This window comes from Plecotus auritus (genome assembly GCF_963455305.1).
Source record: "Plecotus auritus genome assembly, chromosome: X".
NCBI classification, from domain to species: domain Eukaryota; kingdom Metazoa; phylum Chordata; class Mammalia; order Chiroptera; family Vespertilionidae; genus Plecotus; species Plecotus auritus.
In genome coordinates, this window is record NC_137784.1 from 86,576,011 (window position 1) to 86,594,472 (window position 18,462).

General features: G+C 41.5%; 1 pseudogene across 1 annotated transcript; it reads right to left on the reverse strand.

Annotated features, from left to right (window-relative positions):
* Window positions 1-704: 704 nt before the first annotated feature.
* LOC308240192 (RNA transcription, translation and transport factor protein-like) lies at window positions 705-9,678 on the reverse strand (annotated as a pseudogene). The gene is made up of 4 exons: window positions 9,604-9,678; window positions 7,618-7,822; window positions 1,816-1,973; window positions 705-946 (listed from the first exon to the last, which is right to left on the reverse strand). The product of its transcript is annotated as an RNA transcription, translation and transport factor protein-like (transcript).
* Between the last annotated feature and the right edge of the window lie 8,784 nt (window positions 9,679-18,462).

Below are 18,462 nucleotides of genomic sequence, written 5' to 3' on the forward strand. Positions count from 1 at the left end.
AATAGAAATGTTCATATAAGTACTGTTTATAACAGCAAGTATTTGGTGGCAACCCAAATGTCAGGGTTTACAGAGAGTGGGATAGGATAGATAGATGTAAATTATTAATAATGTTCTATTACTTGAGTTAGGTGGTAAATTCATGGGTATTTATTCTATTATTATGAATTTTTTTCCCTTTATTGATATATGCATCTTATGTATAGTTTTATGTACCCAAAAGTATGTTTAAAGAGATGAAAGATTGAATATGAGCCACACCTCTCTGGTAGTATAATGGTTTAGAACTTAGTTCTCTCTTTACTGTGGTCCCAGATTCAATTCCCCATCAGAGTTTAACCTAAGCCTCATTTACTGCCCTCACCCTGGTAAAAAAAAAAAAAAAAACTTGTGTGAGGAATTATCTAATTCATTTTTCAATATGTACATGCTTATGGTGTCACTAAAGTAATATTGAAGTATTTGATTATTTATACCTTTATGTTGAAACAACCATGTGTGCAACAGCATTGTAGTCTGTGATATTTTCAGCTCAAATACCATGAGTGATCAGTGGTTTTTTCCCCCATTTTCCCAAAATTTATTAAAGAAATAGCAATGATGGTAAATCTCTATAACATAGTCAATTTTCTGGAATTTTTCCCTTAAAAACATGACATTTGATTTCCAAACACATGCCAGAGCATACATGGTACTCAATTGTGCTAGGAAGGTGAGAGGCTGAAACCATAAAATGTTAATCTTCCAGCTTTCCCCAGTCTGTAGTCTGTCTTTGGATGGAAAATAATTGCCCAAACTGCTACTATGGCTTCATTCATTTTTGTCTGTAACTCTCTGAGCTCATTTGTATGCAGCAATTGTAGAAATTGAGCAGCTTTAGCAAGAACTGCATCTCTGGTGTCAAAACCAAGAATATGCTTATCTAAAGCAACAGGCAATCTCTCTTGTTTGGTTTGTTTTATTTTTTATTTTTTTTAATTTAATAAATCTTTATTGTTCAGATTATTAAATTGTTCCTCCTTTTCCCCCCCATAGCTCCCCTCCACCCAGTTCCCACCCCACCCTTTGCCCTTACCTCCCCCCCCACTGTCCTCATCCATAGGTGTACAATTTTTGTCCAGTCTCTTCCTGCACCCCCCATACCCTTTCCCCCTGAGAATTATCAGTCCACTCCCTTTCTATGCCCCTGATTCTATTATATTCACCAGTTTATTTTGTTCCTCAGATTTTTAATTCACTTGATTTTTAGGTTCACTTGTTGATAGATATGTATTTGTTGTTCATAATTTTTATCTTTACTTTTTTCTTCTTCCTCTTCTTAAAGAATACCTTTCAGCATTTCATATAATACTGGTTTGGTGGTGATGAACTCCTTTCGCTTTTCCTTATCTGTGAAGCTCTTTATCTGCCCTTCAATTCTGAATGATAGCTTTGCTAGGTAGAGTAATCTTGGTTGTAGGTTCTTGCTATTCATCACTTTGAATATTTCTTGCCACTCCCGTCTGGCCTGCATAGTTTCTGTTGAGAAATCAGCTGACAATCGTATGGGTGCTCCCTTGTAGGTAATTAACTGTTTTTCTCTTGCTGCTTTTAATATTCTCTCTTTGTCTTTTGCCCTTGGCATTTTAATTATGATGTGTCTTGGTGTGGTCCTCTTTGGATTCCTTTTGTTTGGGGTTCTGTGCACTTCCTGGACTTGTAAGTCTATTTCTTTCACCAGGTGGGGGAAGTTTTCAGTCATTATTTCTTCAAATAGGTTTTCAGTATCTTGCTCTCTGTCTTCTTCTGGCACCCCCATAATTCTGATGTTGGTACGAGTTTGGTTTGTTTTAGCAACTACATCCTGTGTCAGGCATTCCTGGACCAAAATGCGAGTTGCCTTAGTCATTACCAGGTAATCATCATGACACAGAATCTGAACATTAGTTAAAGCCATTGCACCAGCTTAAAATCAAAATTCTTTACCTCCAGCCCTGGCTGGTATGGTTCAGTTGGTTGAGCTTCATCTCATGCATCAAGAGGTTACTGGTTGCAGGCTGGATTACCAGTAGGGAGCATGCAGGAGGCAGCCCAAGGATGGTTCTTTTTTTTTTTTTTTTTCAAATTTTTATTAAGGTATTATATGTGTACATATCTTACCATTGCCCCCCACCCCCACCCCACTCCCATACATGCCCTCACCCCCCAATGTTTTGCATCCGTTGGTTAATCTTATATACATGCATATAAGTCCTTCAGTTGATCTCTTATTTCCCCCACCTCTCCCTAACCTTACCACTGTAATTTGACAGTCTGTTTGATGCTTTACTGCCTCTGTAACTATCATTTTGTTCATCAGTTTATAATGTTTTTCATTATCCCCAAATGAGTGGGATCATGTGGTATTTTTCTTTCATTGACTGGCTTATTTCACTTAGCATAATGTTCTCTAATTCCATCCAAGTGCCTACAAATGGTAGTAATTCCTTCTTTTTTACGGCAGCATAGTATTCCATTGTGTAGATGTACCATAGTTTTCTGATCCAGTCATCTGCTGATGGGCATTTAGGCTGTTTCCAAATCTTAGCTATTGTAAATTGTGCTGCTATGAACATAGGGGTGCATATATCCTTTCTGATTGGTGTTTCTGGTTTCTTAGGATATATTCCTAGGAGTGGGATTACTGGGTCAAATGGGAGTTCCATTTTCAGTTTTTTGAGGAAACTCCATACTGTTCTCCACAGTGGCTGCACCAGTCTGCATTCCCACCAGCAGTGCACGAGGCTTCCTTTTTCTCCGCATCCTCGCCAACACTTGTCGTTTGTTGATTTGTTGATGATAGCCATTCTGACAGGTGTGAGATGGTATCGCATTGTTGTTTTGATTTGCATCTCTTGGATAATTAGTGACTTTGAGCATGTTTTCATGTGTCTCTTGGCCTTCCTTCTGTCTTCTTTCGAAAAGCTTCTATTTAGGTCCGTTGCCCATTTTTTTATTGGATCATTTATCTTCCTTTTATTAAGTTGTATAAGCTGCCTGTAGATGTTGGAAATTAAACCTTTATCAGTGATACCATTTGCAAATATGTTCTCCCATACAGTGGGGTTTCTTGTTGTTTTGTTGATGGTTTCTTTTGCTGTGCAAAAGCTTTTTATTTTGATGTAGTCCCATTTGTTTATTTTCTGTTTGGCTTCCATTGCCCTAGGGGCAGTATCACTGAAAAAGTTCTTTTGGCATATGTCTGAGATTTTGCTGCCTGTGGATTCCTCTAGTATTTTTATGGTTTCCCGTCTTATATTTAAGTCCTGTACCCATTTTGAGTTTATTTTTGTGTATGGTGTAAGTTGGTGATCTAGTTTCATTTTTTTGCATGTATCTGTCCAATTTTCCCAACACCATTTATTAAAGAGATTGTCTTGACTCCATTGTATGCTCATGCCTCCTTTGTCAAATATTAAATGTGCATATTGGTTTGGGTCGATATCTGGATTCTCTATTCTGTTCCATTGATCTATATGTCTGTTCTTGTGCCAGTACCAGGCTGTTTTGATGACAGTGGCTTTGTAATACAGCTTGAAATCTGGTATTGAGATCCCTCCTACTTTATTCTTCTTTCTCAGGATTGCTGTGGCTATTCGGGGTCTTTTTTTATTCCAGATGAATTTTTGGAGAGTTCTTTCTAGGTCTGTGAAATACGCCGTTGGTATTTTAATGGGGAGTGCATTGAATCTATAGATTGCTTTGGGTAGTATGGACATTTTAATGATGTTGATTCTACCAATCCATGAACATGGTATGTTCTTCCATCTGTTTACATCTTCCTCTATCTCTTTTTTCAGTGTCCTGTAGTTTTCCGCATATAGGTCTTTTACCTCCTTGGTTAGGTTTATTCCTAAGTATCTTAATTTTTTTGGTGCGATGGAAAATGGGATTGCTTTTTTAGTCTCTCTTTCTGTAAGTTCATTGTTGGTGTATAGAAATGCCATAGATTTCTTGGTGTTAATTTTGTATCCTGCTACATTGCCGAATTCATTTATTAAGTCTGTTAGTTTTTTGATGGAGTCTTTCGGGTTTTTTATGTACAATATCATGTCATCTGCAAATAAGGACAGCTTTACTTCTTCTTTTCCAATTTGGATGCCTTTTATTTCTTCTTCTTGTCTAATTGCAATGGCTAATACTTCCAGTACTATGTCAAACAGGAGTGGTGAGAGTGGGCATCCCTGTCTTGTTCCTGTTCTTAGGGGAAATGGTTTTAGTTTTTGCCCATTGAGTATGATGTTAGCTGTGGGTTTATCATATATAGCTTTTATGATGTTGAGGTATGATCCTTCTATTCCCACCTTGTTGAGAGTTTTTATGAAGAAAGGGTGTTGGATTTTGTCAAATGCTTTTTCTGCATCAATTGATATGACTATGTGATTTTTATCTCTCAATTTGTTTATGTGATGTATCACATTTATTGATTTGCGGATATTGAACCATCCTTGCATTCCTGGGATAAATCCTACTTGGTCATGGTGTATGATCTTTCTGATGTACTGCTGGATCCTATTTGCTAGAATTTTATTGAGGTTTTTGGCATCTACATTCATGAGGGATATTGGCCTGTAATTCTCCTTCATTGTGTTGTCTTTATCTGGTTTTGGTATTAGGGTGATGCTGGCTTCATAGAAGGAGCTGGGAAGTGTTCCTTCCTCTTGAATTTTTTGGAATAGTCTGAGGAGGATAGGTTTTAGTTCTTCCTTGAATGTTTGGTAGAACTCTCCTGTGAAGCCGTCTGGCCCCGGGCTTTTGTTTGCCGGAAGCTCTTTGATGACTGCTTCAATTTCTTCCATAGTTACTGGCATGTTGAGCTGTTTAGATTCTTCCTGATTGAGTTTTGGAAGGTTATATTTTTCTAGGAATATGTCCATTTCCTCTAGGTTGTCCAGTTTGTTGGAATAGAGTTGTTCGTAGTATTTTTTAACGATCCTTTGTATTTTGGCGGGATCTGTTGTTATTTCACCTCTTTCATTTCTGATCTTGTTTATTTGGGTCCTCTCCCTTTGCTTCTTGGTGAGCCTGGCTAGAGGTTCATCAATCTTGTTTATCCTTTCTAAGAACCAGCTCTTGGTTTTGTTGATCTTTTGTATTGTTTCTTTGGTCTCTATGTCGTTTATCTGTGCTCTGATCTTTATTATTTCCTTCCTTCTGCTTACACTGGGCTTTTCTTGTTGCTCTTTTTCTAACTCTTTGAGTTGTTGGGTTAGGTAATTTATTAACCCTGTTTCTTGTTTTTTGCAATAGGCTTGTAGAGCTATGAACTTCCCTCTCAAGACTGCTTTCGCTGTGTCCCATAGATTTTGGATTGTAGTGTTTTCATTGTCATTTGTTGTCATGATGTTTTTTATTTCTTCTTTGATCTCTCTGGTAACCCAGTCATGGTTTAATAGCATGCTGTTTAGTCTCCATGTGTTTGATTTCTTTGGGTTGTTTTTATTGTAGTTGATTTCCAGTTTTATGCCACTGTGGTCTGAGAAGATGCTTGATATGATTTCTATCTTCTTGAATTTGAAGAGACTTTGCCTATGTCCCAACATATGGTCTATCTTTGAAAATGACCCATGTGCGCTTGAGAAGAATGTATATTCTGTGGCTTTGGGGTGAAATGTTCTGAAGATGTCAATTAATTCCATCTGGTCTAGTGAGTCATTTAGGATTGATGTTTCTTTGCTGATGTTTTGTTTAGAGGATTTGTCCAATGGTGATAGTGGGGTATTAAAGTCTCCTACTATGATTGTATTTCTGTCAATGTCTCCCTTGATATCCTCCAGGAGTTTTTTTATGTATTTGGGTGCTCCTGTATTGGGTGCATATATGTTTACCAGAGTTATTTCTTCTTGTTGGATTGCTCCCTTTAGTATTATGAAATGGCCTTCCTTATCTCTTGTTATGTCCTTCAGTTTGAGATCTAATTTGTCAGAAATAAGTATTGCTACCCCAGCTTTTTTTTCAGTTCCATTTGCCTGGAAAACCTTTTTCCATCCCTTCACCCTCAGTCTGTGTGCGTCTTTTTTTCTGAGGTGGGTTTCTTGTAGACAGCAGATATATGGGTTGTGTTTTCTTATCCAATCTGTTACCCTATGTCTTTTGATTGGGGCATTTAATCCATTTACATTTAAAGTTATTATTGATAGGTACTTATTTGTCGCCATTCCTATTCTTTACCCCTGTGTTACTTCTTCGCTTCCTGTTTCTTTCTTTCTTTCTTTCTTTCTTTCTTTCTTTCTTTTTTTTTTTTTTTTACAGTAGACCCTTTAGCATTTCTTGCATTGCTGGTTTGGTGGTAATAAATTCCCTTAGTCCTTTTTTGTCTGTGAAGCTCCTGATTTCACCTTCAATTTTGATTGACAGCCTTGCTGGGTACAGTATTCTTGGATTCAGCCCCTTTCTTTGCATGACTTTGTATATTTCATTCCATTCTCTTCTGGCCTGATAGGTTTCTGTTGAGAAATCAGTTGCTAGTCTGATGGGGGTTCCTTTGTATGTAACTTTCTGTCTCTCTCTTGCTGCTTTTAAGATTCTTACTTTGTCGTTGGTGTTTGCCAATTTAATTATAATGTGCCTTGGCGTCGGTCTTTTGGGGTTCATTTTGCTTGGGACTCTGTGAGCTTCTTGGATTTGTGTGGGTTTTTTCTTCCCTATATCAGGGAAATTTTCTGTCATTATTTCTTCAAATAGGTTTTCTATTCCTTGCTCAGCTTCCTTTCCTTCTGGAACCCCTATTATGCGGATGTTGTTTTGTTTCGTGTTGTCCCAAAGTTCCCTTAGACTCTCCTCCTGCCTTTTAATTTTTTTTTCTAGAAGTTGCTTTTCTTGGGTATTTTTTTCCATCTTGTCTTCTAGCTCACTGATGCGGTCCTCTGCTTCTTCTAGTCTACTCTTGATGCTTTCTATTGAGTTCTTTACAGCAGCGATGTCATTTTTCATTTCTTCTTGGTTCTTCTTCATTTCCTCTTGGTTCTTGCTCATATTGTCGAATTTGTCTTCCATTCTTTTCAGCCACCTTATGACCATTTCTCTGAATTCTTTTTCTGGAAGGTTGCTTGCCTCCATTTCGTTTACTTCCTTTTCTGGTGATGCCTGCTTTTCTTTCATATGTGGGCTGCTTCTTTGTCTCCCCATGGTCTGTCTTCTCTGGGTGTCTGGTTATGTAGTTCTCTCTCTCCTTATCCCAGGCGAAATCTGACCTTTCCATGGTGGAGTGTAGAGCTCTTCTGAACCCGTGTGCTTGCGCCAGTTGGGGAGCGTTGTTCTGGGGCTCGCAGCTGTTCCTGGGGTGCCGCAGTTGTGGATTCTCAGGCTTCAGATAAGCTCCACTTTCCAGATCAAGATGGCGCAGACTCCGCGTCCAAGCCCGCAGCTCCGGGAGGGGACCCAGCCGCATTTGGTGCTGCCAGGTCAGGGGAACCCCGTTCAGCAGTCCCCCACCTCCTTCTGGAATTCAGCTGTCTCCCAACCAGCCAACAAACACTCCTTGTGCGACCCTCAGCTGTTCTTTCTTTCTGCTCAAGGATGGTTCTTTTTTGTCAATGTTTCTCTCTCTCCTCCCTTTCTCTCTAAAATCAATAAAAACATATTTTAAAAAATGTTTACCTCCAAAAATGATAAATGGCTTTGCATTTTTAGCTGCATTGTCAGCATTTTTTGTATTATCAGGTACCAAGTCCTTGTATTTTTCAGCATTATATCCATATTCAAGTCTAACAGCTACACAAAGAAACCAGTCATCTCTGAGATACATTTCAAAGAACTTGGATCAGTCATTGCTGCGGATATTTCTTAAATTATTTTTGTCTTCAATTTTCTAGCAAAGTAGAAACAGACTCATCCTATATAATAAAAGGTTAATATACAAATAGACCAAATGGCAGAACAACTGAACAACTGGTCGCTATGATGTGCACTGACCACCAGGGGGCGTGCGCAGAACATAGTGGGCATTGGCCACATCAGTATGGTGGAGCAGATGAGCAGGGACACCAGACCAAAGTGGGGTGCCATTCGCTGTCATTGGGGTGAGCCTCTGGTGGTTACTGAATAGTCTTTGCTCCCACGCGCCACAGAACCACCTGCCACTCGCACCTGCTGCTGGCGATGGCCCCGCTCACACCCACTGCTGGCACTGGCCCCGCTTCCACCTGCATCTGGCATTGGAGCTGCTGCTCATAGTGGCTGCCAGCTCCCGACACTGGTCCCGAACACTCAGCGCTGTCAGCAGGTGCGAGTGGTGGCCACCGGCTCTGATCACCCCTAAAAGCTTCTCCACCTCCTCCTGCTCCTGAGGGGTGATCGAGGTAGCAGCCACTGCTCACACCCACTGACAGTGCCGGCCTCACTTGCACCTGCTGCTGGCATTGGCCCAAATCGCTCTGCACTGTCAGCGGGTGCAAGTGGGGCCGGCGCCATCAGCATGTAGGAGTGGCGGCAGCAGAAGTGGGGCTGCTGGCAGACAGAGGAGCAGGGTCTGCAGTGGGAGGGGCTGGGTGGGGGCATGGAGGATGGGCCAAGACCTGCCCCTGTGCCCACTGCAGCCTTGTGGCCCACAGTCCTTTCAAGGTGCATGAATTTGTGCACTGGGCCCCTATTAAATACAGAAAACATTTGACTGTTGCCAGATGGGTGAAAAAGGTGAATGAATTAAGAAGTGCAAATTGTCACAGAATAGTCATGGGTATGTAAACTACAGCATAGGGAATATAGTCAATAATCTATATATATAAAACCCTAATATGCAAATAGACCAAATGGCAGAGCAACCAAACAACCGAACAACTGTTCACTATGATGTGCACTGACCACCAGGGGTGCACGTGGAACATGGAGGGCATCAGCAGCAGGCAGCAGAGCACAGAACATGGCAGGCATTGGCCGCGGTGGGATGGTGGAGCAGGTGAGCGGGGGCGCCAGACCAAGGCTGGGTGCCAGTCACTGTCATCAAGGCGAGCCTCTGGTGGTTACTGAAAATTCTTGGCTCCCACACACTGCAGTCCCACTGAGTGCTTGCACCTGCTGCCGGTGCCAGCACCTGCTGCTGGTGCCTGCATCTGCTGCCAGCACCTGGCGCTGGCCCCAATTGCTCGGCGCTGTCAGTGGGTGTGAGCGGTGGCTGCCTGACCCAATCAGCCCTCAGGGCTTCTCCACCTCCCCCTGCTCCTGAGGGGCAATCAGGGCAGCTGCCACCACTCACACCCGCTGACAGTGCCGGCCCCAATCGCTCTGTGCGATCAGCGGGTGCGAGCGGGGCCAGCGTTGTCACCACATGGGAGCGTCAGCTGCGCGGGGGCTGCTGGCAGACAGGGGACTGGGGGCCGCAGTGGCAGGGGCCAGGTGTGGGCACAGAGGATGGGCCAAGACCCGCCCCTGTGCCCACCTCAGCCTCAGGGCCCACAGTGCCTTTCAAGGTGCACAAATTTGTGCACTGGGGCCCCTAGTATTCTAATAATTATGCATGGTGTCAGATGGGTACGAGATTTATTGAGGTGATCACTTAAGTTATATAATGTCTAATCACTGGGGTGTATACTTGAAACTAATAAATTGGATGTCAACTATAATTAAAAAATAATTTAAAAAATAAATAAATTCTGTTTCATTTTTGCAATTGAAGCCAGCAGGGTTGTGGTGGTCAAAGGCAGTCAGGCTGCAGCAGAACATGGTTCAGGCTTCTCGCTCTGGTCCTCTGGGCTTCAGCCCAGAGAGAAGAGGCAAGGAGGTGTGGACAGGACAGTGAGGGGGCCTGATCAGTGTTATTTGTGGTATTTTCAACTGAAATACCACTACTGGTCAGTGTTGTGGTCTTTTCAAAATGGTAAATTATTCTTGGTAAAATTTCAAACAAATCATAGCTCAATTTTCCCTCAATTTATGTGGAAGCCACATTCTTATAAAATTCAATACATATTGAAACCTTTTTAAAGTTCTGTTGTATTTATACTTAACATAGAGTTAGGTTCTGGACTCAGATAATTATAATCAGGCTTTTCACCCACTGGACTATCCAGCAGAATACAGGGTGGGGAAAAAGTAGGTTTATAGTTGTGAGTTCACAAAACACAGAGTTTATTCTTGTATTATTTCTCATATGAACAACTGTAAACCTACTTTTGCCCCATCCTGTATTTGAAGATCTCATTGGACAATTCTTTGTTGTGTGGGAATATTGTGAGCATTACTGAAGTTAACTATCCTTAGGCCCCACTCACATTAATAAGGTCTCTCAATCACTGTGACAACCAAAAATGCTCCTACAGATTTCTCAATTGCTTCCTAGGAAGAACAGTATCACCAGAACCATCGCCCTAGTGGAAAAGGATGAGAGTAGAAAACCACCAGCTTTCCAGTGATTCAGGCTCTTATATGATTAAACCAATAGGCTCATCAGAAAAGCTTTCAAACATAGCTACTGAGGATAGATGTGAAAGAGAAAGAGGGGTTGAGGTGGGGCAAATAGTTTTGGTTTAGAAAAATAAAGTGGGCAGGGTCCAGAGGCAGAAGAAGTTAGAAAAGGAAGAGGAGCCTCAACGCCAGGTCGCCAAATTAGGAAAGTTATTCAAGACAGTGTGCTGTGAATCTTCTAACACTGTAAAACTCCTCCGTGAGGGGTCTACCTACCAGAACCACTTTAAGACCCAAGGGGGCCTTGGGACACCTAATTGCATGGAAGGGTAGAATCTGTACCTGTGCTTGAAGTGGGGTTGGGAGGACTGGATCCAAAACATGAGAATACTTCAATATGGATCAGTGGAAAATGGACTTCACAGTTACACTGCTTTATTGACTGTGTGAGGATGTTGTAACCTGAGCAAAAGGGGCAATGAAGTCAACATGTGTTTTTTTCTAGCAATGCCCACAAATGACATTAGGAAGGACTCTAACAGCTTTACTTCCCCTTTACTGATATTTTCACAGAAGTCCCAGCTGTTCACTGACCTCAGCTTCAGGGTACAGGGAAGGGTGAAGAAGGAAACAGGCTTCACAGATATGCAATTGAGCCAAAGGATAAGGCAGCTCAGAATAACCTAGCAAGACAAATATAACACTTGATACAGGTGCGGTGCCAGGAGTCAAGGACCGGAGATTGGGTCCAGTTGCGGAACCTGGGCATCCTCAGTCCATCTAAGATAGCCAAGCGTTGGAAAGGCACACTGTATGTGGTAGGGAACAAGAATAAGTGCCAGTATATAAAGTATAGCCTTGGGGCATCCAAGAATGGGGCTGTCAAGGTGATATATAGTAATAATCATCTGCCCATTAGGTAGCTGGAAGGGAAGAGGTCCAGGTAAATACACTATGAGGCCACACTTATTGCATCATAAGAAATAACTTACAAGTTATTTTAAAAGAAGAAATACGAATCTCTCTTGAAAACCAGGTTGAGGGAAGTGTTGTCAAAAGGAAATTAATCCTTGTAGAATCCCCACACAACAGAGTTCATTCAACCCCACCACTCACAGGATCAAGAGACAATGAGTTTACATATTGTTTGGAGGGGCAAGTTGCAGAGTAATGCATAGGGTTTTATCTCAAATATTTTATCTACCATAGAAAAAACAAATACATGCACACATACACACTTGTAAAAATGTAGAGAAAGGTTTAAAAGGATATACAACAAACTGTTAACACTGGCTACTCTAGGAGCTTTGATTGGCAATGGGGGTGGATAAAGTGATGTATATTTTTCTTCATATACCTCTTATCACTTGTTAAACTATCTTGTGAAAAAATTGTTATTAAATCTGATAGAAAGACTTGTGATCGCCCCTGCCCTCTGAAGATTCAGCAGAAATTGGACAGAGGAGGAAAGTCGTTGACATTCAGCAAACACCGGAGGCAGAGAAGACATGGGGCATGATCACTTCTGTAGGAGGGGTGGAGCATATATCCGGAAAAGGGGAGGTAGGCACATGGGAGAAGAAAAGGGTAAAGGGAGAAGACTTATAGAAGGAATAAAGAAAGGGGAGCCTCACCGCCAGGTCAACCAAATTAGGAAAGTTATTCAAGACAGTGTGCTGTGAATCTTCGATCTAACACTGTAAAACTCCTCGGTGAGGGGTCTACCTACCAGAACCACTTTAAGACCCAAGGGGGCCTTGGGACACCTAATTGCATGGAAGGGAAGAATCTGTAACTGTGCTTGAAGTGGGGTTGGGAGGACCCCCATTTCCAATCAAATTGCAAATCAGTGAAGAATGACCATCCACCGGAGTCCTGGAGAGCTTCTACATGTGATGCCCCCAAGAACCAAGGCAGTGAAGCCTTGTGCCTTTCTAAGGGAGGAGATAGCTAGGCTATGGGCACAATGCATATCCTCACCTTCAACTTGGTGTGATTTTGGATCAACTACCTGAGCCTGAAAACTACTTGAATCTTCTTCAGAGTCCAAGGTATATGGTATACTTTAAAGCAAGGCAAAACGTGGCAGCAGAACAGGGTGCCAAACTGAGAAATAGCTGCCTTACTCCCTCCATGAATATCAACAACACTCTCATTGCGGTTTATGATGTAGCAAGGAGTACCTACCTGCAAACAACTGTGGGCAACAGGGTTTCAAGGATAATCCACCGTGGATGACGATCCAGCTGGAGAGACAGTAAGGTTCATTTCCTCTACTTTCCATACAAATAGTTGCTAGAGACTCACCTTGAGGGTCAGAAAATAGAAGGGACCACCACCCACATGTGAGTGCATCCAAAGCAGACCAGATTTCTAAGTGCCTCCTACATCATCAAAGAATGGTCTCTTTTTGCATGGTTCCAATGTGTTTTTTATTTTATTTTATTTTATTTATTGATTAAGGTATTACATGTGTCCATATCCCCCCATTGCCCCCCACCCCACTCCCATACATGCCCTCACCCCACAGTGTCTTGCGTCCATTGGTTATGCTTATATGCATGCATACAAGTCCTTCGGTTGATCTCTTACCTACCTCCCTCCTCTCCAGCCTTCCCACTGTAATGTGACAGTCTGTTCGATGCTTCTCTGCCTCTGTATCTATCTTTTTGTTCATCAGGTTATAATGTTCTTTACTATCCATAAATGAGTGAGATCATGTGGTGTTTCTCTTTCACTGACTGGCTTATTTCACTTAACATAATGCTCTCCAGGTCCATCCAGGCTGCTGCAAATGGTAAGAATTCCTTCTTTTTTACCGCAGTGTAGTATTCCATTGCAGAGATGTACCATAGTTTTCTAATCCACTCATCTGCTGATGGGAACTTAAGCTGTTTCCAAAGCTTTGCTATGGTAAATTGTGCTGCAATGAACATAGGGGTGCATATATCCTTCTGATTGGTGTTTCTAGTTTCTTGGGATATATTCCTAGAAGTGGAATCACTGGCTCAAATGGGAGTTCCATTTTTAATTTTCTAAGGAAACTCCATAATGTTCTTCACAGTGGCTGCACTAGTCTGCATTCCCACCAGCAGTGAATGAGGGTTCCTTTTTCTCTGCATCCTCGCCAGCACTTGTCATTTGTTGATTTGTTGATGATAGCCATTCTGACAGGTGTGAGATGGTACCTCATTGTCATTTTGATTCGCATCTCTCAGATGATTAGTGACTTTGAGCATGTTTTCATATGTCTCTTGGCCTTCCTTATGTCCTCTTTCAAAAAGTATCTATTTAGATCCATTGCCCATTTTTTGATTGGGTTGTATATCTTCCTTTTGTTAAGTTGTATGAGTTCCCTGTAAAGGTTGGGGATTAAACCCTTATTGGAAATAACATTGGCAAATATGTTCTCCCATGCAAGTGGGCTTTCTTGTTGTTTTGTTGATGGTTTCTTTTGAAGTGCAGAAGCTTTTTATTTTGATGTAGTCCCATTTGTTTATTTTCTCTTTAGTTTCCATTGCCCTAGGAGCTGTTTCGGTGAATATATTGCTTCAGCATATGTCTGAGATTTTGCTGCCTGTGGATTCCTCTAATATTTTTATGGTTTCCTGTCTTATGTTTAAGTCCTTTATCCATTTTGAGTTTATTTTTGTGTATGGTGTAAGTTGGTGGTCTAGTTTCATTTTTTTGCATGTGTCTGTCCAATTTTCCCAACACCATTTATTGAAGAGACTGCATGGACTCCATTGTATGCTCTTGCCTCCTTTGTCAAATATTAATTGAGCATAGTGGGTTGGGTTGATTTCTGGGTTCTCTATTCTATTTCATTGGTCTATATGTCTTTTCTTATGCCAGTACCAGGCAGTTTTGAGAACAGTGGCTTTGTAATACAGCTTGATGTCTGGTATTGAGATCCCTCCTATGTTGCTCTTCTTTCTCAGGATTGCTGCCACTATTCGAGGTCTTTTTTATTCCAGATGAATTTTTGGAGAGTTCTCTCTAGGTCTGTGCAATATGCCATTGTTATTTTAATGGGGAGTGTGTTGAATCTATAGATTGCTTTGGGTAGTATGGACATTTTGGTGATGTTGATTCTACCAATCCATGAACACGGTATGCTCTTCCATCTATTTATGTCTTCCTCTATCTCTTTTTTCAATGTCCTGTAGTTTTCTGAGTAGAGGTCTTTTACCTTCTTAAGTTTATTCCTAGGTATCTTAATTTTTTTGGTGCAATGGTAAAAGGGATTGTTTTCTTAGTCTCTCTTTCTGTAAGTTCACTGTTGGTGTATAGAAATGCCATAGATTTCTTGGTGTTGATTTTGTATCCTGCTACATTGCCAAATTCATTTATTAAGTCTAATAATTTTTTGATGGAGTCTTTAGGATTTTCTATGTACAGTATCATGTCATCTGCAAATAATGACAATTTTACTTCTTCTTTTCCAATTTGGATGCCTTTTATTTCTTCTTCTTGTCTGGTTGCTGTGGCTAGCACTTCCAGTACTATGTTGAACAGGAATGGTGAAAGCGGGCATCCCTGTCTTGTTCCTGTTCTTAAGGGAAATGGTTTTAGTTTTTGCCCATTGGGTATGATGTTGGCTGTAGGTTTGTCATATAAGGCTGTTATTATGTTGAGGTATGATCCCTCTATTCCCACTTTGCTGAGTGTTCTTATCAGAAAAGAGTGTTGGATTTTGTCAAATGTCTTTTCTGCATCAATTGATATGATTATGTGATTTTTGTCTCTCACTTTGTTTATGTGATGTATCACATTTATTGATTTGTGGATATTGTACCAACCTTGCATTCCTGGAATAAATCCCACTTGGTCATGGTGTATGATCTTTCTGATGTAATGCTGGATCTTGTTTGATAGAATTTTGTTGAGTATTTTGGCATCTATGTCCACGAGGGATATTGGCCTGTAATTTTTTCTTTCTGGTGTCTTTATCTGGTTTTGGGATTAGGGTTATGCTGGCTTCATAGAAAGAGTTTGGAAGTGGGTCTTCCCTTTGAATTTTTTGGAATATTCTGAGAAGGATTGGTTTTAGTTCTTCTTTGAATGTTCAGTAAAACTCCCCTGTGAAGCCATCTGGTCCAGGGCTTTTGTTTGCTGGAAGCTTTCTGATTACTGTTTCAATTTCATCAGTAGTTATCAGCCTATTCAGGTTTTTTTGAATCTTCCTGATTGATTTTTTGAAGCTTGTGTTTTTCTAGGAATGTGTCCAGTTTGTTGGAGTAGAGTTATCCATAGTATTTTTTTTTTTTACAATCTTTTGTATATCTGTGGGGTCAGTTGTTACATCACCTCTTTCATTTCTGATTTTGTTTATTTGGGCCCTTCCTCTTGTTTCCCAGTGAGCATGACTAGAGGTTCATCAATCTTGTTTATCCTTTCAAAGAACCAGCTCTTGGTTTTATTGATCTTATGTATTAATTTTTTGGTCTCTATGTCATTTATTTCTGCTCTGATCTTTATTATCTCCTTTCTTCTGGTTACTGTGAGCTTTTCTTGTTGCTCTCTTTCTAGTTCTTTAAGTTTCAAGGTTAGATAATTTATTACCACTTTTTCTTTTACTTTTTCTTTTTCTTTCTTTCTTTCTTTCTTTCTTTTTTTTTTTTTTTTGAGGTAGGCCTGCAGAGCTATGAACTTCTCTCTCAGGACTGCTTTCATTGTGTCCCATAGATTTTGGATTGTTTTGTTTTCATTGTCATTTGTTTCCAGGATGCTTTTAATTTCTTCTTTGATCTCTTTGGTAACCTAATCATTGTTTAAAAGCAGGCTATTTAGCCTCCAAGTGTTTGATTTTTTTCATTGAAGTTGATTTCTAGTTTTATGCCATTATGGTCTGAGAAGATGCTTGTTATGATTTCTATCTTCTTGAATTTGAAGAGACTTTGCCTGTGTCCTAATATGTGGTCTATATTTGAAAATGTTCCGTGTGCACTGGAGAAGAATGTATATCTGTAGCTTTGGGCTGAAATGTTCTGAAGATGTCAATTAAGTCCATCTGATCCAGTGAGTCATTTAGGATTGCTGTTTCTTTGCTGATTTTTTGTTTAGAGGGTTTATCCAGTGGTGTCAGTGGTATATTAAAGTCCCCTACTATGACTGTATTGCTATCGATCTCTCCCTTGATATATTCCAGAAGTTGTTTTATGTATTTGGGTGCTCCTGTATTGGGTGCACATACACTGAGTGGCCAGATTATTATGATCTCTGAACCCATAATAATCTGGCCACTCAGTGTATATCCTATATAATAAAAGGCTAATATGCAAATTGTCCCCTCAACCAGGAGTTTGACCAGCAGGCAGGCCGGCCAACCGCTCATGTCCCCTCCCCCTGGCCAGGCTGGCCAGACCCCACCCATGCACAAATTCATGCACTGGGCCTCTAATATATATATGTATGTATATATATATATATATATATATATATATATATATATATATATATACATATATATATATATATACACACACATATATACACACACACACACACATACTGAGTGGCGAGATTATTATGTGTTCAGAGATCATAATAATCTGGCCACTCAGTGTATAAAGCTAAATATAAAAAAAGGATGATGATAATGTGACAATTGACTGTAGTAAGTGTTAAGTAAGAGTACTTGAAATGAAAGATACATATATTCCAAGGGAAATTTTCCTATCTGAACTACAGCAATTACTGCCTAATTGTTCTCCCCATATTCGATTAGTCCTCTGTAATTAATTCACTTTGCAGAAGTCATTGATTTTTATAAAATTTGTGGCAGAATGAGAGGAACATGCTTATTACTTAATGTTGATATATCTCAAGAGAAACATTGATTAAATAATTGCTAAATATTGTTAGCAAAACAGAGCTATATTTAGAGAACATCTAAATTCGTTGGAGAGAGAAACCAAGATGGCGGCATAGGTAAACACCTAAACTGCTGCCTCGCACAACAATTTCAAAACTACAACTAAAAGACAGAACGGACACCATCCAAAACCACAGGAAAGCTGGCTGAGTGAAAATTCTACAACTAGAAGGAAAGAGGAAAGCTCACAGAGAATTGGAGGTACGGCAAAGGGGCTTTGTGCGTGCAGAGAGGAAGGGCGGCTGAGAGCCTGGCTGACTTTCTCTGGCAGAAGGGGGAACGAAGCCTCCGACCGCACTGAACCCCAGTTCTGACTGCACTGAACCCCAGTTCCGGGCGAACCCCTGGGGACCCATGCTCTTACGGGGGGAGTCTGGACTCTCGGGCGGAGACTCGGGAGCCGGGGAAGACGGAGGACTGAAAGTGCGCACGCGTGCGCACGCCAGTGCGCACAAAGGCTGCGGAAGTTGCCACAGGCTTTCCCTAGTGGAAGGGAGTCAGAGGATTCTGACTGCACTGAGCCCCAGTTCTGACTGCAGTGAACCCCAGTTCCAGGCGAGCCCCTGGGGACCCACGCTCTTGTGGGGGGAGTCTGGACTCTCGGGCGGAGACTCGGGAGCCGGGGAAGGCGGAGGACTGAAAGCGCGCGCACGCGTGCCAGTGCGCACAAAGGCTGCGGAGGTTGCCACAGGCTTTCCCTAGTGAAAGGGAGTCAGAGGCTCCTGATGGCACTGAGCCCCAGTTCTGACTGCAGTGAACCCCAGTTCCAGGCGAGCCCCTGGGGACCCACGCTCTTGTGGGGGGAGTCTGGACTCTCAGGCGGGGACTCGAGCTGGGGAAGGCGGAGGACTGAAAGCGCACATGCGCGCAAGGGCAAGGCTGACAGGAAGCCAAGACTGAGACTCCACCCCATCCAAGCTGAGCACAGAGGCTATTGCAATTTGGCAAGTCTAATCCTATAAGGCTGTCTCCAGCACCGAACTTCTCCCAGCATAGACACAGCTGATCCTTACAGCCAACTGGCCCGGAGGTCAATTCTTCCCAGTGATACCAACAACAATCAAGACTTAATTACAACAAGGCTGTACACACAGTCCACAAAGGGGTGCACCAAGAGTGTCCACCTCAGGTTAACTGGGGAAGCAGACCCACTGGGCCATATTGGAAACCTAGCACAAATATCTACCTTACCAACTCAGGGAATCAGTGAAAATGCGGGGTCAAAG